The 21,399-nt window shown below is 46.5% G+C and overlaps 1 protein-coding gene across 3 annotated transcripts in view; it reads left to right on the top strand.

The window, feature by feature from the left end:
- The first annotated feature begins 3,707 nt into the window (after positions 1-3,707).
- Positions 3,708-21,399, top strand: part of CHRM3 (cholinergic receptor muscarinic 3) — a 3,761,375-nt gene continuing 3,743,683 nt past the window's right edge. For all 3 annotated transcript variants that reach the window (XM_069607974.1, XM_069607972.1, XM_069607973.1), the window contains exon 1: positions 3,708-4,230. The gene's annotated coding sequence lies outside the window, so the exon portion shown is untranslated. The remainder of the gene's footprint in view (positions 4,231-21,399) is intronic.

Genomic DNA, 21,399 nt, shown 5'->3' on the forward strand with positions numbered 1-21,399 from the left:
AGGACCAGAAGGGCAAACGACTAGAGCAGAGTGACTTATCAGGGAGCCCAGGACCAGAGGGGCAAACGACTAGAGGAGAGTGACTCATCAGAGAGCGAAGGACCAGAGGGGCAAACGACTAGAGGAGAGCTACTCATCAGGGAGCCAAGGATCAGAGGGGCAAACAACTAGAGGAGAACAACTCATTGGGAGCCAAGGACCAAAGGGGCAAACAACTAGAGGAGAGTGACTCATCAGGGAGCCAAGGACCAGAGGGCATATGACTAGAGGAGAGCGACTCATCAGGGAGCCAAGGAACAGAGGGGCAAACGACTAGAGAAGAGTGACTCATCAGTGAGCCAAGGACCAGAGGGGCAAATGAATGGAGGAGAGGGACTCATTCGGGAGCCAAGGACCAAAGGGGCAAATGAATGGAGGAGAGTGAGTCATCAGGGAGCCAAGGACAAGAGGGGCAAACAACTAGAGGAGAACGACTTATCAGGGAGCCAAGGACCACAGGGGCAAACGACAAGAGAAGAGCGACTCATCAGGGAGCCAAGGACCAGAGGGGCAAATGGTCAGAGGAAAGTGACTCAGCAAGGAGCCAAGGACCAGAGGGGCAAACGACTAGAGCAGAGCGACTCATCAGTGAGCCAATTACCAGAGGGGTAAACGACTAGACAAGAGCGACTCATCAGGGAGCCAAGGGCCAGAGGGGCAAACGACTAGAGGAGAGCGACTGATCAGGGAGCCAAGGACCAGATCCGCAAACGACTAGAGGACAGCGACTCATCGGGGAGCCATTTACCAGAGGGGCAAACGACTAGACAAGAGCGACTCGTCAGGGAGCCAAGGACCAGAGGGGCAAACGACTAGACAAGAGCGACTCATCAGGGAGCCAAGGACCAGAGAGGCAAACGCCTAGAGGAGAGCGACTGATCAGGGAGCCAAGGACCAGATGCGCAAACGACTAGAGGACAGCGACTCATCGGGGAGCCAAGGACCAAAGGGGCAAATGACTAGAGGAGAGTGACTCATCAGGAAGCCAAGGACCAGAGGGGCAAACGACAAGAGGAGAGCGACTCATCAGGGAGCCAAGGACCAGAGGGGCAAATGGTCAGAGGAAAGTGACTCAGCAAGGAGCCAAGGACCAGAGGGGCAAACGACTAGAGGAGAGTGACTCATTGGGGAGCCAAGGACCAGAGGGGCAAACGACTAGAGCAGAGCGACTCACCAGTGAGCCGAGAACCAGAGGGGCAGACGACTAAAGGAGATCCCCTCATTAGGGAGCCAAGGACCAAAGGGGCAAACGACTGGACAAGAGTGACTTCTCAGGGAGCCAAGGACCAGAGGGGCAAACGACTAGAGGAGAGCGACTCATCAGGGAGCCAAGGACCAGATGTGCAAACGACTAGAGGAGAGTGACTCATCGGGGAGCCAAGGACCAAAGGGGCAAATGACTAGAGGAGAGTAACTCAACGGGGTGCCAAGGACCAGAGGGGCAAATGACTAGAGCAGAGCAACTCATCAGGGAGCCATGGACCAGAGGGGCAAATGACTAGAGGAGAGCCACTCATCAGGGAGCCAAGGACCAAAGGGGCAAACGACTAGAGGAGAGCGACTCATCAGGGAGCCGTGGACCAGAGGGGCAAACAACTAGAGCAGAGCAACTCACCAGGGAGCAGGGATCCAAGAATCAGAGGTGCAAACGACCAGAGGAGAGCCACTCATTAGGGAGCCAAGGGCCAAACGATTGGAGGAGAGCGACTCATCAGGGATCCAATGACCAGAGGGGCAAACGACTAGAGGACAGCGACTCATCAGGGAGCCATGGACCAAAGGGGCGACTGACCAGAGGCTCATTTCAATAGGCACTAGGGTTGTCAGATGACTTAATGTCATGAGGGACACCCTACTCTTATTTAGAGCTTTTCTTTAACTTTGTTGTTGCTTCAGTCCTTTTATTCAATTTAATTCACTACAGCCAGGTGGTTACAGCCAATTTCAAAGTGTTTTGAGCTGAAGGTACGATTTTGGGCTTGTCCAATGTATTGAATTTCTGTTGTTCTCAATTAGTGTTATTTTTTTAAAAAAAAAAACATTATTATTCAGAGAAAAGGATAAAGTAATAATATGAAGTTATTAAAGGGTCACCTGCCATGAACTGACGTCCAGTACTATCCATGTAGGAAAAAGTAATTTGTACCTACTGACACTGTTCAGAGCCCTCCACAGTTCTAATGTAACGCCAATCGCAATATGTTTAAGCTATGTGTGTAAGTGTGTGATTTTTGTATAACTACTGACTTGAAGTTAACACTAATAAAGATGTTCTGTGTGTCAAACCGTGTGTTGTTGTATTTGCATGCAGAGTTGGATGAAATACTTCTATTTAGTGATATAGTGTGCGGAAATGTCTTGGTCCATGTTTTATGATTCCAGGCATTATCTAGTCAAGCACCAAGAAGTATTGCCAACCAAGGGCCAGACCCCACTCTGTCCCTACACTGCCCTCCTCCCCCACCCCCTTTTCCTCTGCTGCCTTTTGGATGCAGCCAGAGTACCACTAGCTCTTCTTTACAATAGACACTGTGGCATGCAGACAGAAGCGTTAATCCCTTGGCACGCCATTCCACTGCCCGACACTGCATCCCCGGGTGAATGGATGCCCAGGGCATTAACTGACCGCCCACGATCCGCCGGTGTACATTAATTCATTACGTTGAAGCCTGTATAAAGGAAGGGTCTGGCGTCATGAAGAAACACAGTGAGAACGTGTGTTTCGTGGTGCACAGGCTTGTGAAGCACTTGGCAGGGGAGAGCCCCTTACAGCGAACCATTCGGGATTGATACCCAGCTAATCTGCCATTTTTAAAAACAATGACGCCAGGCAGCGCTGGTCATTGGGTGGGATTTTCCCAGATGCTGCGACACATGTCTCAACAATACATTAGGGCGTTTAGCGTTTTTGATCTGTTTTTGTTGCCGACGACGGGATTCAAACTCATGTTAAGGTCAAGTGATGTGCACACAAGCCCACTGGAACACCTGGTCGGGCTACATGCCTGTCGAGGTTCTTGCACTCTGCAGAACAGAAAGCACTCCGCCTCTTGGTTTATTTTGCATGTGCGCATAACTCATCTCGTGGCAGGGAAATGCTTGTTTATGTGGGAGCCGACATAAATCTCCCGATATTACCTCGTACCCACGCAACGCCCCGCACCGACCCCCTCCCCAGCTTCTGACACCCCTGCAGCTGCTGCATCATAATATCCCACAGATAACTTCCATTTGCAGCACTGAAGTTTGCCCTTGTGTTGGTCTCCGTCTCTCGCGGATACGGCTGGTGTTATTATACCAGCTGCGAATAGAGAACACACACGCCAGTAGCACAGGTGGGGGACCTGCTAGAATGGGCAGCTATCTATCGTTATCTGCTCTGAATATCCTCGAAGGTGGTTGGGGGGTTAGGGGGAGGGTGGTAATATTCCAGCTCACAGCAACGAAGAGTGGTTCCAGAGGTCAAAACTCCCAGATCCGGGCAGGTGAATTGAGCCACAACTGACCCTGCTCCACCGTGACTGACTGAGGTCCCGCGAAAGTTCATTTAGAGAAGATTAGAGAAAAACAGCTGCCAGGTATATCATTCTCCTGGTCGGCGTCACCTAACGGAACGGGTCTGGCTGGTATAAGTTTGTGAGAATTTGTGCCTCACCTTTTCAAAACCTAAGGAGACCAGGGAAGGAGTATTACATTGGGGGCAAGTCTCAGGCAGTGGACAGTGCCTCAGATGGAGCCCGGCCACCTCTGCAGCGCGAGGTGTAATCCCTGAGGTCCCAGTAATCTGAGCCTAAGCAAAGTCAGGGGATCCCGCAGGTGGGCGGGGCCGGGATCTGTGAGGTCAGCAGCCTGCAGCCAATAGAGCGCTCTGCCGCCTGCACCGGGCTCTGAGCTCTGCGCAGAGCCTGGGAGGCACCGCTGCTGGGACAGGGGGAGCGGGGACCGGTGGCGCCTGGACAGCTGGGCACGGCGGAGCGAGTCTGTGGACCGGGGCGCTGCGTGGGGCAAGGGTGCTGGAGGCGGGCACAGCTCTCAGAGACGGGAGCACCGCACAGGTGCGGGCTGCGCGGAGGAGGGTCCGCTAATACGGGGAGCCCGTGGAGTCCTGGCAAGGAGCAGCTGCCAAGGAGCAGAGCACGGGGGGCAGGAGGACCGGGGCTGCGCGGGATCCGAGGAGGATGTAGAGCCGTGGTAAGTGCATCCGTGTGCGTCGGTGGAGTGTTCCTCTCCCGGAGTTTCTGCATTTCTGTTTGTGCTTTTAACATCTGTTTCTGTCAGTGCGCCCGTTTGATAACGTGTGTGTGTCTGTGTGCAGTTGAGTATTTATATGAGAGTCTGTGTCTGTGTTTTAGCCAACCCACCTGATCCCACCTGATCTGAAGGTGCATTCAGGATACTACTCAAAGTGTGCCGTGTCTTCTGCCCTCTCACAGTTCAGTTCGGCTGCCAGGGGGGACATGTTGTTGGGCTGCTGCCTGTATTTCCAAGGTCGAGGTGAGGTTGAGAGGGGCACGAGAGTTCATTCGGGTGAATGGAATTAGTGGGACTAACGAACACGGAGTCCCACTTGTATTGTTCGCTCGCCCCCCCCCACCCCCTTGTATTGACACCACTTGAAATTAAGCCTCCATGTCCCGCTCAATGTGCAGACAGACACACCCCACCCCCCCCCTACCCCGACACGTACCACACTTAACGTCCAGTGACCCGCCGATCCTGCCACAGGTGTGCTCGACCAGAGTAGTTGCATCTAATTAAAGAGAAGCTGCAGACGCTCCGCAGCGAGCCCCCCGCCCCCACACCGCCCGCGCTGGAATGCAAAATGACGTGTGTGTGATCACTTGGACATTGCCCGGGACATCCGTGGTCCCATCGCATCCCTAAGATGCTGGCATTGCCGTGGCCCGAGCCGAGAACACCAACCAGCTCCTCCTGTCATGGTGTTCTTGCGCCTGGCTTGGTGAAGCTCCTTTACTGGCATGGTGGGATTTATTTGCTTTGAAACGGTGCTGATCTGCATGTCGTGGCCAGTGCCCACCGACAATGGTGGGGTTTCACCCAGCGTGTCTTTTAAAAACGGGGCATGTAATTCTACTGAGAAACTCTGGAATATAAGTGAGAGGGGTGCCTCCAGGGGAGGTTGCATCGCCACCTGGTAGGAACCCAACTTTGCCCTGTTCAGAAGGAAGCCGCTGCTGGGCACCGCTCTCCTGTCACCCCTGGAAAGTGGGCAGCTACCGAGAGAAACCCTTTCCGAAGAGCCCCCTGGCTTTGTGATTTATGCTATTATGAAATCGCCGCGAGAATGTGCCAAGTGCATTGTAAACACACACAGAGTGCTCGCGCCGGAGGCAGTGTGCCCTTGTAAACATGTTCCCTTGGAACGGGTCGGTTCCGCAGCTCACACCGGAGAGCATCGGACCTACAGCCGTGCGCCCGCACACCACCGTGTGTGCTCTGCCCCATCTGCATGCCCGTTTTCCACATTGACGCACGCAGCCCTTGGCACACGGGTGCTGCTTAGCAGCCCCTGGCACACTGGTGCTGCTTAAACACACGTGTCTTCTTATGAAAAGCGCGGAGATATTATGCGACCGGGTGCTTTCCAGTATGGTGGGCCGGTGGGGGCGTCGCTGAGGTTCTCTGCTCCGTTAACTACCCTGTGTGGTCATATGTGCCCTGCTACTCCTGTTTTTGCACGCGCTCGGTGTGCAGGGGAAACACGCAGCCTGTCAATGCACGCTTTGAAGGGGACTCCTTGAACTCCCTGTGACCACCCACCCAGGACACCACCGACAGAGGCATCCACCCACATGCCACATGTGCATGTCCAACCAGTGTGTGGATGTGCTTTCTTTTACGAATCACGATTGCACATGCTATTTCTATTGAGGCGAGAACAGGACTATTAGCTGGGTGGCTGGTAGTGTCTTGGAGCCCTGGCTGCTCCATGCCACATGCAGACTGGGCGATGTCTGGTTCCCGTGCCACACCATACACGAGAAGAGCCCTCCACAGTCGCGCACGTGGACTCATTTAGGCGAGGGCGCGGGGAGGGGTTCTATGGGCATTATCCCCCTAGCACTTAAAACAGCTTTAGGGCACCCACCGAGCGTGGCGGTGCAAAACTCCACGCCAGCAGGTGCCGCAGGGGCCATGCTCGCGCTAACACCTGTGTTTACATTTCTGTCATTTCTCTTTTTATTTTATTTTGCAAATGCAGCCAGGTCCCTTTTTTGCGAATGTTCTGCAATCTTTGGAGAATCGATTGCCATCTATTGCTGGGGGGGGGGGGGGGGGCAAGGCGCATTCCTGCATCCCACCACCTTAGCGCGCGACCACTACATCTTGCCTAATACACATTCAACCCAAGCGCGCATAACACCCGTGCCCCCCGTCTCCCAATCTCGTTCCGTCTTTTAGTCCATACATACACTGAGGCCGGTTTCCCGTTGCAGGGTGGGCGACGTTGTCACGTTTGAACGCGAAGCGCTGTGCCATACTTGTATATATCGACAGGGTAATTACATAGTATTGGCTACTTCACTAATGCTGGTGAAATAACTGTGTGACCCCCCCTACCGTCCAGAGCATCTGCCTGCCTTTCAGAAATCCTTGAATCGCAGTAGTGACTCCATTGAGCTCACCGGGAATCAGCCCCCCGAACCCCACTGAAATGTTGGCCTATATTGACTCCACCTGGCCGACCTACAGAGCTGTTGCCGGACAGAACAGGACACGGATGATAAACGGCGCCTGGGCTTCACTGTTAACAAAGGCCCTGCAATTACTAATGTAAAGCATTTCACTCTTAGCACCTGCATTCATATGCACACATTTATAGGTAATTGAACTTGTGGTGTGGGGTTAGTACTTGCATCCCAGGGGAGTGATTGGAAGAGTAGTGAGGGGACAGGAGACCGCTTATTCTCACAGCAGTCCTCAAGTGGGTGCTTTCAGACTTAAAGGAGAGAGTTAACTGCTTGTAACATTGAAGCTGCACTAGCATAGTTCCATTAGAATGTGTAAAGAAGTTAGATGCCTCCACACAAATGTATTTGCCCCTCCCCCACTGTTTCTTAAGTTAGCACCTCTCCCAACATTTGAATGGATAGCCCCCCTTTGAGACTCCCCCCTCCCGAAATGTCTGTGTTGGTGCACCCCCAGATGAAGGTTTCCATACTTGCACTGAAAACGACTCCTTCGCTGGCAAATTTGAAACATAAACTACTTTGGATATGTTGACGCAATGCTAGGGGTGTACCGAATGGCAACATTTTTATTCCAGTAGCATATTTGGTCTTTGGCCAAATAGTTTGTCAAGAATTCAGCCGAAGTAGAGTATGAAGTCGACTAGCTTTTTATATAATTCATGTTACATACTTTAAAAAAACAAAATCACACATTTAAATATATATTCTCATTTTTAATGTATTTCTCTTTTAATCAACATTTGATTCTTATGTAATGCAAAAAATCTATAAAGGCAAAGATTTAAAATAAGAAGAGATGATATGTAAGCAAGGATGTTTTATAACGAAAACTAATGCTACTAAAAGTAGCAGGCTTACAAATGCAACATTCTAGCGTGAAATGAACAACATGAATACTGCAATCCACACCTGCCATCTGCGAATCACACACATTGCAATCTCTTATGAGGTGTAAGGTAGCTTACATGAAAGTGACCTTAAAATCTCACTTCCAGCCGCCACAGGCATCCATCCATTGTTTCTGCCTGCTTATGCAGTACACCGTTTGAGGTTACGTGTGAGTGAAGTGGGCATTATCGCTCTACTATTTTATAAAATGTTTGTTTGTTTTGTTTGTTTGTTTATTGCATTTATAAGGCGCGCCAGACCCAGGAGTAGCAGGGCACAGACGGATATGCAAAGCTTACATATGTTACAAATATACAGGCAAAATACGATATGTCGACATTACATCTGAAATAATACAATATAATACAATATACAAAACTTAAGTTGCACGTAGAGGCAGAATAATTTACATCTAGGTAGTTGGAACTATACACAATTTACAATCTAGCAGTAGGTCGTGCTGACGTACCATAGTTTCAGGGCAAACTAATTCTCAGTCAGGTTGAGGTGAATAATGAGGTTCTGTCTGAAGAGAGAGTAGGGGAGGTCGGCTCTCAGCTGGTGTGGCAGGGAGTTCCAAAGTTTGGTGGCCTTCACGGGGAAGCTGATGCCACCAATCTTAGACAATTTGTATCTTGGTACTACGAGACAATTAGTGTTAATGGTTCTGGACAGTCTACTAGAAGTTCTTCTGGATATTCTGTCAGTAAGTTAGCTCGGTGCCACGTTGTGTAGCGCTTTATTAGTCATAAAGGTGATTTTTAGTTGTATTTTATTGTGGGCCGATAGCCATTTATGCTGACGTCTGATGGCAGAGATATGCACTCTTTTGTTGATGCCTAGTGCAGCTCTAATGGCATTGTTTTGTAATATTTGGAGTTTTTGGATAATGGTTTTATTAGCACTGCTGTACAGGGCGTTGCAGTAATCTAATCTTGATAGAATGAATGCTCTGGCCAGTATAAGGCAACTGTCGTTGGAAAGGAAGGGCCTGCCTGCTCTGATCAGCTTACAGGTATAGGCTGTGGTAGAGGCCAGGGAATTTAGTTGTTTGGTAAAGGACATTGTTGCATCCAGGTAGAAACCAAGAGTTTTCACCTCCTTGGAGACAATGCTATTATTACCGTCAATGATGAAAGAGGCATATTCATGTCCTAGTTTGGAGATATTGGATGGGGAGCCAAGGATTATCAGCTCTGTCTTGTCATCATTCAGGCATACGCCATGAGTGGCCATCCATGCCTGAATGATGAGATAAATTCTATTCACCAGCGCCAGGTCCTTGCCGTGATCCCCGGAAAGCAGGAGGAGAATCTGAGTGTCATCTGCGTAGTTAGCGTAGGTGACACCCAGAAGGGCCAGATCATCAAACAGCGGCTTGGTGAATATATTGTAGAGACTGGGGGACACACAAGAACCCTGAGGGACTCCACACATGATAGTGGTAGGGTCCGCAGCTGCAGAGGGAGAGAATTCTCTGCTGGTTCTGTCGCTCAAGAAGGATACTATCCATTTAACAGCGCCTCTAGAAAAGTGGGCTGCTGTATCAAGATGCCTACAGAGGACCTTATGATCAACCAAGTCGAATGCAGCTGAGAGATCGAGTCGCAGTAATAGTCTGTTTTCCCTTGGTCTCCCAGCTCATCGATTTGTGTCTTCAGGTCTATCAGTGCAGTTTCCGTCCCGTGTAAAGGTCGGAATCCTGATTGACGGGCCCCTAGGAGTTTGTGCTGTTCGAGGTGTTTTTGGATCAGCAAATATGCAATTTTATCAAACATTTTAAGAAGAAATGGTACAGTTGTGATGGGACGGTAATTGGTAACGATAAGTGGGTCTAAAGTTTGCTTCTTGAGAAGTGGAAGTAACCATGATTGTTTCAAATGGGCTGGGACAGTGCCGGAAGCGAAGGAGGCGTTGATCAGTTTAGAGATGAAAGGGGAGAGGTCTCTCGCAGCCTCTTTTATGATATGCGCTGGGCAGATATCACCTTTACAGTTAGATGGTTTGAGAGAGAGGATCGTTTTTTCCACATCAAGGATAGTAGTTTTGTTGAAGCAAAATTTGGTATTAGGATCGGAGATATTAGCATTAGGTAGGGAGTGGTGGTTGATTGGATGAGATAAGTTCAGAGAGTCTTTTTTTATTTTAGTTTGGAGGGTGTTGACTTTATTGGTTAGTGCTAGTTGTATCTCTGAGCACCAATTCTTGTCTTTAAGGCAGATATCAGGGGGAGAGATAGGGGACTCTAGCTCTTTTAGGATTGAGAATAATTCTTTCATACTGGAGTTGGATTTAGCTATCCGTTCATTGTAGGAGTTTCTTTTAGCCTGGCAGATTTCTTTTTTATAATGTGATGCAGTGGCCACTAGCTTCTTTTTGTTTTCGTGGGAGGGGCAAAGGCGCCAATCAGTTTCACATTTCTTTTTAATAGTCACAGGTCTTTTAATTGAGGAGTAAACCACTTGTTGAGATGTAGTTTAGGTTTGCTAGCTCTCAGTTTGAGAGGGGCGACTTTGTCCAAGGTAGAGAGCATGTTCTTGTTGTATTCATTACAAAAAAGAAGGTGGGTGAGGCGCGCACTCCCAGTCCTGGTCAATTAAACCTGTTGTAAAAAATAAGTAGCTGGGTTAAATCCCAAAATGGACAAAAATTCACAGGGTTAGATCCCTTCTGCTGCAAATCAGGTACTTAGTAATAACAGGGTTAGATCCCTTGCTGCAAATCAGGTACTCAGTAATAACAGGGTTAGATCCCTCGGCTGCATTTCTGTGGTCTGTAGTTGTTCTCCTCCTAGCGCTTTCTTATCTCAAATAATCATCAGGGAGGCTGTTGAGCAGGTGTGTCTAATTAGACTCAAAGGATTCTGGTAGCTGTAGTGAAAACGTTTTTTTCTGTTCAGGTGACCAGCAACCGACACCCCTCCAAAGCACAAATCCTTCCCAAATTTGGGGGAGGGGAGAGAACCATCTTTATGATTCTCCAAAGTGGGGCACAGTCACCCCGTGGCGCTGCCTCTGGAGCCCGGGACTCCCATAGCATTCAGTACAAAAAAGAAGGTGGGTGAGGCACGCACTCCCGGTCCTGGTCAATTAAACCTGTTGTAAAAAATAAGTAGCTGGGTTAAATCCCAAAATGGACAAAACTTCACAGGGTTAGATCCCTTCTGCTGCAAATCAGGTACTTAGTAATAACAGGGTTAGATCCCTTGCTGCAAATCAGGTACTCAGTAATAACAGGGTTAGATCCCTCGGCTGCATTTCTGTGGTCTGTAGTTGTTCTCCTCCTAGCGCTTTCTTATCTCAAATAATCATCAGGGAGGCTGTTGAGCAGGTGTGTCTAATTAGACTCAAAGGATTCTGGTAGCTGTAGTGAAAACGTTTTTTTCTGTTCAGGTGACCAGCAACCGACACCCCTCCAAAGCACAAGTCCTTCCCAAATTTGGGGGAGGGGAGAGAACCATCTCTATGATTCTCCAAAGTGGGGCACAGTCACCCCGTGGCGCTGCCTCTGGAGCCCAGGACTCCCATAGCATTCAGTACAAAAAAGAAGGTGGGTGAGGCGCGCACTCCCGGTCCTGGTCAATTAAACCTGTTGTAAAAAATAAGTAGCTGGGTTAAATCCCAAAATGGACAAAAATTCACAGGGTTAGATCCCTTCTGCTGCAAATCAGGTACTTAGTAATAACAGGGTTAGATCCCTTGCTGCAAATCAGGTACTCAGTAATAACAGGGTTAGATCCCTCGGCTGCATTTCTGTGGTCTGTAGTTGTTCTCCTCCTAGCGCTTTCTTATCTCAAATAATCATCAGGGAGGCTGTTAAGCAGGTGTGTCTAATTAGACTCAAAGGATTCTGGTAGCTGTAGTGAAAACGTTTTTTTCTGTTCAGGTGACCAGCAACCGACACCCCTCCAAAGCACAAGTCCTTCCCAAATTTGGGGGAGGGGAGAGAACCATCTTTATGATTCTCCAAAGTGGGGCACAGTCACCCCATGGCGCTGCCTCTGGAGCCCGGGACTCCCATAGCATTCAGTACAAAAAAGAAGGTGGGTGAGGCGCGCACTCCCGGTCCTGGTCAATTAAACCTGTTGTAAAAAATAAGTAGCTGGGTTAAATCCCAAAATGGACAAAAATTCACAGGGTCAGATCCCTTCTGCTGCAAATCAGGTACTTAGTAATAACAGGGTTAGATCCCTTGCTGCAAATCAGGTACTCAGTAATAACAGGGTTAGATCCCTCGGCTGCATTTCTGTGGTCTGTAGTTGTTCTCCTCCTAGCGCTTTCTTATCTCAAATAATCATCAGGGAGGCTGTTGAGCAGGTGTGTCTAATTAGACTCAAAGGATTCTGGTAGCTGTAGTGAAAACGTTTTTTTCTGTTCAGGTGACCAGCAACCGACACCCCTCCAAAGCACAAGTCCTTCCCAAATTTGGGGGAGGGGAGAGAACCATCTCTATGATTCTCCAAAGTGGGGCACAGTCACCCCGTGGCGCTGCCTCTGGAGCCCAGGACTCCCATAGCATTCAGTACAAAAAAGAAGGTGGGTGAGGCGCGCACTCCCGGTCCTGGTCAATTAAACCTGTTGTAAAAAATAAGTAGCTGGGTTAAATCCCAAAATGGACAAAAATTCACAGGGTTAGATCCCTTCTGCTGCAAATCAGGTACTTAGTAATAACAGGGTTAGATCCCTTGCTGCAAATCAGGTACTCAGTAATAACAGGGTTAGATCCCTCGGCTGCATTTCTGTGGTCTGTAGTTGTTCTCCTCCTAGCGCTTTCTTATCTCAAATAATCATCAGGGAGGCTGTTAAGCAGGTGTGTCTAATTAGACTCAAAGGATTCTGGTAGCTGTAGTGAAAACGTTTTTTTCTGTTCAGGTGACCAGCAACCGACACCCCTCCAAAGCACAAGTCCTTCCCAAATTTGGGGGAGGGGAGAGAACCATCTTTATGATTCTCCAAAGTGGGGCACAGTCACCCCATGGCGCTGCCTCTGGAGCCCGGGACTCCCATAGCATTCAGTACAAAAAAGAAGGTGGGTGAGGCGCGCACTCCCGGTCCTGGTCAATTAAACCTGTTGTAAAAAATAAGTAGCTGGGTTAAATCCCAAAATGGACAAAAATTCACAGGGTTAGATCCCTTCTGCTGCAAATCAGGTACTTAGTAATAACAGGGTTAGATCCCTTGCTGCAAATCAGGTACTCAGTAATAACAGGGTTAGATCCCTCGGCTGCATTTCTGTGGTCTGTAGTTGTTCTCCTCCTAGCGCTTTCTTATCTCAAATAATCATCAGGGAGGCTGTTGAGCAGGTGTGTCTAATTAGACTCAAAGGATTCTGGTAGCTGTAGTGAAAACGTTTTTTTCTGTTCAGGTGACCAGCAACCGACACCCCTCCAAAGCACAAGTCCTCACCTACCTTCTTTTTTGTACTGAATGCTATGGGAGTCCCGGGCTCCAGAGGCAGCGCCACGGGGTGACTGTGCCCCACTTTGGAGAATCATAAAGATGGTTCTCTCCCCTCCCCCAAATTTGGGAAGGACTTGTGCTTTGGAGGGGTGTCGGTTGCTGGTCACCTGAACAGAAAAAAACGTTTTCACTACAGCTACCAGAATCCTTTGAGTCTAATTAGACACACCTGCTCAACAGCCTCCCTGATGATTATTTGAGATAAGAAAGCGCTAGGAGGAGAACAACTACAGACCACAGAAATGCAGCCGAGGGATCTAACCCTGTTATTACTGAGTACCTGATTTGCAGCAAGGGATCTAACCCTGTTATTACTAAGTACCTGAATTGCAGCAGAAGGGATATAACCCTGTGAATTTTTGTCCATTTTGGGATTTGACCCAGCTACTTATATTTTTTACAACAGGTGCAATTGACCAGGACCGGGAGTGCGCGCCTCACCCACCTTCTTTTTTGTACTGAATACTTGTTGTATTCATGCACCAACGTACTTGGGTCCAGGTTGTCTGCCAGAGAATTTAGGGTGGGTAGAATATTAGGGATCACACTGTCCACTGTTATATTCTTTTTTAACCTGGTTAGACAGGGTGGTGCTTCTTGGGGAGCCATGAGTTTTTGTCTGGTGGTGGAGAGTGTCATGGACACGAGGAAATGGTCTGTCCAAGATAGGGGTGAGATAGAGGTAACGGTAGCTGTACAGTTGTAGTCGGCTACCCAGTCCAGGGTTCTACCCTTAATGTGGGTGGGAGCGTTCACCTTTTGGGTTAATCCTAATGCATTGAGGGAGTTTACTATTTGCACAACATGATTGTCAGAAGGATCACTCAGGCCTAGGTTAAAGTCTCCAAGCAACAGTACTTGGGAGGTGGGTTTGAGATTACAAGAAACTAGATTATGCAGATCCTCTTCAAAGGTGCCAATGGGACCAGGGGGTCTGTAAACTATATGCATGGTGAGGGATTGGGAGTTCTTTAGTGATAGCTTGACAGAGAGGGATTTGCATGATTGCAGGTCATGTGGGGCTACTAATCTCAGCAATAAACTCTCTAGATATGATAGCTATTCTGCCGCCTCTGGAGCCATCTCTGTCTTGTCTGAGAATAGTGTATCCTTCTGGGATGGCTAATGTGAGTGCAGGTCCTGCGGCCTTGTGTAACCATGATTCGGTTATCGCTAGGAAGTCTAGGCTGTCTTCTGTAATTAGGTTGGCTATGTCGATGGCATGGGCCACCAATGACCTAGCGTTGAGGAGAGCTCCTTTTAAGGGTAGGTTGTCTTCTTTGGTTATGGTTGTGCATGAAGTAGGGCTATTAGGGGCTAATGCCTTGGAGATGAGTGTGGGAGTCTGAGTGTCAGAGATGCTACAGGTGGGAGGAGTAGTGGGCCCTTTGCGCTAGTGGATGTCGTGGTGTGGCGACAATTGGTTTTCTTGTTGGATGGTGGTAGCGATCTGGTAAGCAGCTCGTAGATTTTAGGGAGTCTGCTACGTAATTTAAGATTTCTGATGTACGTAGTACAGGGGATCATGGAATATTCTCCTGTAAACTGGTAGTTGGGATGGGCAGGGATACTAGGCTTGGGTCTCATGTTGGTGGAGGTATGAGGGTGTGATTTCTTCTCAGCTAGAGAGGTAGCATTAGTGTAGGCTACTAAGCTAATGATCAGCTGAAGGATGATAGGTCTCATAAGGATATAAAGGATGTGGCGGCATGGCATATTAGAGGTGAGCAGTGGGCCAGTTCAACTTTAACTAGGTAGGCCTGGGACTCGGTATGCATAAGTGGCAGCGTGGGTAGGTTTGTTCTAGTAGTAGGATGCCTAGAGGCCAGGTGTTATGCAGTGAGGGCTAAGCAGATGCCACACGTGGTAGGGTAGTAGTTAACATTGGGAGCCAGAAAGGCACTAGTACAAAATGCATAACAAAAGGTCACCTACATTTGAATTCTGCAGTGGGAGCCAGAAAGGCACTAGTACAAAATGGATAACAAAAGGTCACCTAGATTCGAATTAGCAACGAGGAGGGAACAGGGAGTGAAAGTACATCAAAATACAGAGTGCACAGTCAAGGTGCATCTGGAGTCAGGCTATGAAGTAGAGGCATACACTGAATGGCATTCAAAGTGGTCACAATAATTAGTGTGCATGGCTCGTGCAGGTGGAGTAATGAAGGGAATTGTAGGTTCCGGGTGACTAGATATATTGAGGGAGCAGAGGCAGTAAGTTTAGGCAGACATAGGTAGTAGTGGCATAGGCAGAGTACAGCATACAACAATACTTAAATTCGATATTCAAGCTGGGTGCATACAATGCTAGGGAGTAGTGGCATAGGCACAGTACAGCATACTGTTAAGCGGCTTCACTTCAACACTACAGCTAAGTCAATGCCTAGTCTGGGATCCTGAGGGAAACCCTTATTGATATATTTTTAGGTCCAGTTCATGTACTCTGGATGACAACCCTTATATAACACCCCTCTCTTAGAATCCCCCTGACCCCACTGAGCCAAGAAGTAGGTCTGTTTTGCAAATTTAAAAGGTTTATTTGAGAAATATAAATAATATATATATATATCACACTTCTATAAATAAATTGATAATGGATATTACACTTGTGAATATGAGCAGTAATCAGCAAGAGGTAACTTATGAAGAGGAACAGAAGAATAAGGTGGGAAAGAATGCTTTATATGGTTCAAGGAAACGCAATGATGAATGAAATGCAGTACAGAAAATAACTTGATATGGCTTCAACAAAAGACAGTGTAATCACTTTTCCCCTGGTGCCAATTCACCCCCCCCCCTATATGCAATGCAAGGAGATGGAAGTAACACACACAGTCTTCGGGAATACAATCAAATACAATACGGAATTCAGTTCCCCCCCAGCAAGCTTAGAGGAAACAGGCAGAAGTTTGAAACACAGGCCCAAAATGCTTTTAAATGTGATGGCAATGGATGGGAAAATGTGCTAACTGATTTTAATTCCCCCTAGAGATTCAGGGTGAGTGAGAGATGCTTGTTGGTATTAGTTCAGGCTCACTTTAGCAATGCTCTATGGGTTATTGCCAGGTTGCAAATGGATTTTTAACAAAGGAAAGAATGGAGCTGCTACTTTGACAAGTGGAGAAATTGAGCCAAAATCGCAAATCGCGGTAAATTTCACGAGTGCGTAAATCGCGATTGCAGAACAAGTATAGAGAGAAGGATGTCGGTTATAGGTTCGCTGGAAAGCCTCGAATCACAGCTTTAAAATGAAAGTTACATTTCGTTCCTAGCCCAAACGGTTCCAGAGATACGGACGATTTAATAAAGGTAGATTTTTGGATTTAAAGTAAAACTCAAAATGACAGGTGACAGCTTGCAGCTTTAGAATGACAGATGACAGCTCGCAGCTTTAGAATGACAGATGACAGGATTACTAGGAGGCAGTTCTATTTAGGTTAAAATAGTTTGAATTAGAGATTGGTTCTGCACAGTTCTGCTAGGTACTCACAATATAAATTTGAAATAGGCCTCGTCACAGATCTGGTCAACACGTCCAGCGGCGGTTCTCTCTGCTCGGCGGGTCAATCAGGCACCGGTTCTGCTCACAGCGATCCGGATCTCTGGTTCTGCTCACAGCGGTCTGGGTCTGGTCTGCGGTTCCGGCAAAAGTTCTTGGCACAGATTTCAAACAGCTCGCCCGGCTGTGGAATAGTTTGCAGATGATTTTAAGGATGCTGAGGCCTGCTGAGAAGAGTTCTCAGTTTGTGGGTTTAGGCCCTTGCTTTAAGTTCTGAAGTAAAGTTCTGGTCTTTGGAGATTGATGGATGTGAAGTCTGGAGTCTCCCGGCAGAGCGTCCCGCAGAAAATGGAATTGAATGTCTCTACCTGTCCCAGCAGTCCCTTTTTATGTGTTTTGGAAGTGGGTGTGTGCGTGGCATAACTGAGACTGCCCCTCTCTACTTGTCATTGGCCCAATTCTCCCCTCTCCCATGATTGGGGGAAGGAAATGGATTGTCATCATGATGAGGTCTGTTTATGGGTCAGAGGATCCCCCTCCTGGTCAATTTGCCCACAAATCTATATTTGATTCAAATACATATTTCCCAGATACACAATTTGTTGAAATTACATGTACACATTATATATTCCTTATGGTCCATGCTTGTCCGCCTCTGATCTTCCTGGGGGCTTGCATTAAAAAATGACAACATTTTGCGCTTTTTGACTGGTTTACCAATATCGGACAATTACCAAAAATTACACACATGTGCACAAGAGTATGGACATTAATTGATGAAGTGTCAGATTTTTAACATGCAGACGTTTGGAGTGAGACCCTATTTTCCGCTAGCAACCCCCCAGAATACACCACAGGGTCCTAACGCCTCTTAAAACGTGCACAGAAAAATCACAAGAATAATGATATTACTTATATAATTCTGACAAGTCCGTACTATGAATTATCCATCTTTTTTAAAATTATGCTCTGGCCCAGATGGGTGTGGTTTAGGTTCCAAAGCACATGGGGGAAGCTTCTGTCTGCCCCTGCCTCCTGCTCGGGTGGCTCCCAGAGGCACTTCTCCTCCCACTTCTCCCAAGAGGAAGCCACTTTACGGCCCCCCCAATATAACATTTGCCTGAGTCCAGGACAAAGCTTTGTTCAACCTCCTGCCGGTGCCCCTCCCCTAATCTAATCAGAGAGGTGTCAACTCCTTTTGGTGGGGAAGCAGGATGCAGCTAGGCCTGGGAAGAGTGGCTGAGCAGGTTTCTCCTGACGGGGGTAGTTGTCAGGCAGAATTAATCTAAATGTCACTTTAGTTCCCAGTTTAAATCAAACTTATAATTTTTACCTATACATTAAATAATTACTTCCTTCAAGTCATTTCAGAATATAGTTTTACATTGTATGCACCTCTTAGCAAGTCTTTCCTTGGTCTGGTTTGGGTTCCTCTGTTCAGTTTTACACAAAAGTCTGGTGGTTTTAAAACGCCGGCTTTCTGATAGTGGTGAGTACCGGTATTGCAACCATTTTTGGGATTAAGAAAATGAATTCCCCACAGTTCTGAGTTGCTTTTTGGCAATCAGCATTGCCATTCCCAATGGTTTCAGGCTACTGTGTGTGTAGCCCAGTTTTGGTTTTAGGCAGTGCCCTCCTGTGCTCACAACATAGGCAAAAATGGGTGGCAGCCTATTCTTCATGTTTTCCCTGTGCACTCTTTGGGGAGTTCTGGCCATCATGTTTTCCATGCCAGTACTGTACAGTTTTATGGTAGGGCTTGGATGCATGGGTAAAAACATCCCACAATACAACAATACCTAAATTCGATATTCAAGCTGGGAGCATAAAATGCTAGGTAGTAGTGGTCATGAGCACATTACAGCATACAACAATACCTGCAACTGTATCAGTGAATTGGTTTGCATTGATAAACCTTTTCACGCTCGATCAAATCAAAACGTAAACATATGAAATATGACAATTTCATGAAAATTCCATACAAGATCTTATGTAATATAAAATGCAATACAACTAGAACAATACATCATATCTATTATGATCAAATAAAAAACAATTCTAATCTGTATCTCCAGCATCTTGAATATTTTCTGTAAAAACCTATATAAATCTAACAACTGATTTCCTATCATCAAGTTATACCGAAATAATTTGTGGCATCCAGAGAGCAGTAAGCCTCCAAGTATCTAAAACACCTTGCTTCATAGGCCCATTAACATCACAGAAGAGAACCATATGTTTCACCACTTCTTGACTCTCTCGATTTCTCCATGAACAACGTTTCATTTATTTTAGTTATTGAACATTTGTAGGGTGCCTATGTAGCAAAACAAACAGGCATCCAGTCGTAGAGATAGGAGGAGACTAGCAGGGGACATGGAGAGAGAATGAGGAGAAGAAAAGGAAGGTCTTGAGGAGCTTCAGGAACTTAAGGAGATCCAGCTTGAAATGGAGAGGGGCAGAAAGGCCGTTCCAGAGGGAGGCTCCTGCCGAAGAGCGAGATCTACCCCCCAAACTCTGCTTGGAGAAACGTCTGATCTCCAGGGAATTGGAGCTAGAGGAGCACAGGACTCTAGCAGGGAGGTATTTAGGGAGAGATAGTTGAATGTAGTGAGGTCCCAGGTCCCATAAATACATGTTCTCTCCATCTTAGTTATATTCTTCATAGGTCCAACCAGTTCTAGGGTAGGTAGCTGATTATCCGCCTAAGTGCAAAGAATGATTATTCTCGTCCTTTTTGCATAAACATGCATAGAATAAAACATTTAATGGGTTAAGTTTAAATCTCATAAAAACATCCCAAGCTCTATTATATGGAAATAAAGTAATGCACCTTGCCAAAGACGTCAGGTTTCTTGGAAAGTGAGAATAATCGACATAAAGTGCATAAGCGCTAATCCAGTCGACTGTCTCACACCAGTCTAAATCAAATATTTATTTTTAAATTTATTTGCATTATTAATTAATTCCCATTCGTGTGATCCTAATTTGGCCAAGGCTAAAAGCATAATGGTGTTAAAAACATTAAAAGCCTCAATGGATTTATTTGCAGAAAGACTATGCAAAGATTCAAAGGGTGACTCAGCTGGGGACCTTAACATTTTTCGGAATATGCATAATTAATTCCAAAGTACAACAGTAGCCAAAGATGTTGGGCCAAACTCATGCCTATACAGGTAGGAATGCAATCAGAAATACTAAATTCCTGTTTACAGATGGTACCCTGCAGTGAGTAAAGGTACTGGACCATATTGATCAAGATAATCTCTAAACCATAGACCAATGCAGGGACCATTTTAGCTAAATAAAATATACAAATAGGAATCAGTGTTAATTTACATAATCTCAGACCAATCCTTTTTAACTGGGGTATCAAGGGAAGAGATTTTAATTTCAAACATTCCTTGATAGCCAATTGCGATTCATTGTTTTTTGTAATAGCCGATCCAAGATATTGAATGCATCAGGTGCGCTCTAATTGCACAGTTCCGACAGAACAGGTCGTCACTTTTGGTTTACGCTTCGTTGTAAAAATAACTATCTGGGTCTTGTTTGTGTTCACCAAAAGATGATTGTTATCCGCATAAGCCGAAAAGGAATCGACTTCCTTTGCAAGCCTATGGGGTGACAGCAAAAAACAACAAATCATCAGCAAAGGCAAGCCAATGTAGCATTCAAGCACCCAGCCTTACTGGAATTAATTCAAAGAGAACCATAAAGTATCAGTATCAGAAATGTATATGTTCAAAATCAGGGGGGGCATGACAGACCCCTGCATGAAGCCTATTGACATTTTAATGGGGCGTGTCGGTGTGATGCTGAAAATGCATTGGAGGGACAGGGCCTCCCTGTCCTGTAGTCCTTTTTCATTTGTGTTCTGTATTGTTTTCTGCCCAGGAGTCCATGTGGGACTCCTGGCAGTGCAGCTCTTCCTGTTTTTGGTTTGGTGTACAGACCCATGGGATACCCTTATGGCACCCATGTGTTGTAAGTGACTCCAATCAAGCAATCCCACTAAGTCAGTGCCTTGTCTGGGATGCCCAATGGAAGCCCTTATTTATGTATTTTTATGGCAAGTTATAATCTGGATGATGAACCCGTGTATAACACCCCTCTCTTAGAATCCCCCTTGACCCCACTGAGCCAAAAAGTAGGCTTGGTTTGCAAATTTAAAAGGTTTATTTGAAAAATTAAACTATATATATATATATCACACTTCTATAAATAAATTGATAATGGATAGTACACTTGTGAATATGAGCAGTAATCAGCAAGAAGTAATCCTACAGTAGCACAGTTCTTGGTTACTTATGAATAGGAACAGAAGAATGAGGTGGGAAAGAATGCTTTATATGGTTCAAGGAAACGCAATGATGAATGAAATGCAGTACAGAAAATAACTTGATATGGCTTCAACAAAAGACAATGTAATCACTTTTCATTGACAATTCCTTGACAATTCACTCCCCCCCCTTTATGCAATATAAGGAGATGGACAGAAGACACACAGTTCTCAGGAATGCAATCAAATATAATTCAGTTCCCTCCTAGCAAGCTTAGAGGAAAACAGGTATGAGTTTTAACACAGGCAAGATACTTTGATGTGGTTGCAATTAAGTGAAAAATATGCTAAAAAGGCTTTTAATTCCCTATAGGGGGTTCAGGGTGGGTGATATCTAGTTTATATTAGTTCAGGCTCACTTTAGCAATGCTCTATGAGTAACTAGCAGGTTAAAACGAATTTTAGCAAAGGAAAGCAAGGAGCTACTGATTTTTACACGTGGCTGAAATTGTGCAAA

This window comes from Ambystoma mexicanum, chromosome 4q, assembly GCF_040938575.1.
Source record: "Ambystoma mexicanum isolate Mex_15411 chromosome 4q, UKY_AmexF1_1, whole genome shotgun sequence".
Lineage (NCBI taxonomy): Eukaryota > Metazoa > Chordata > Amphibia > Caudata > Ambystomatidae > Ambystoma > Ambystoma mexicanum.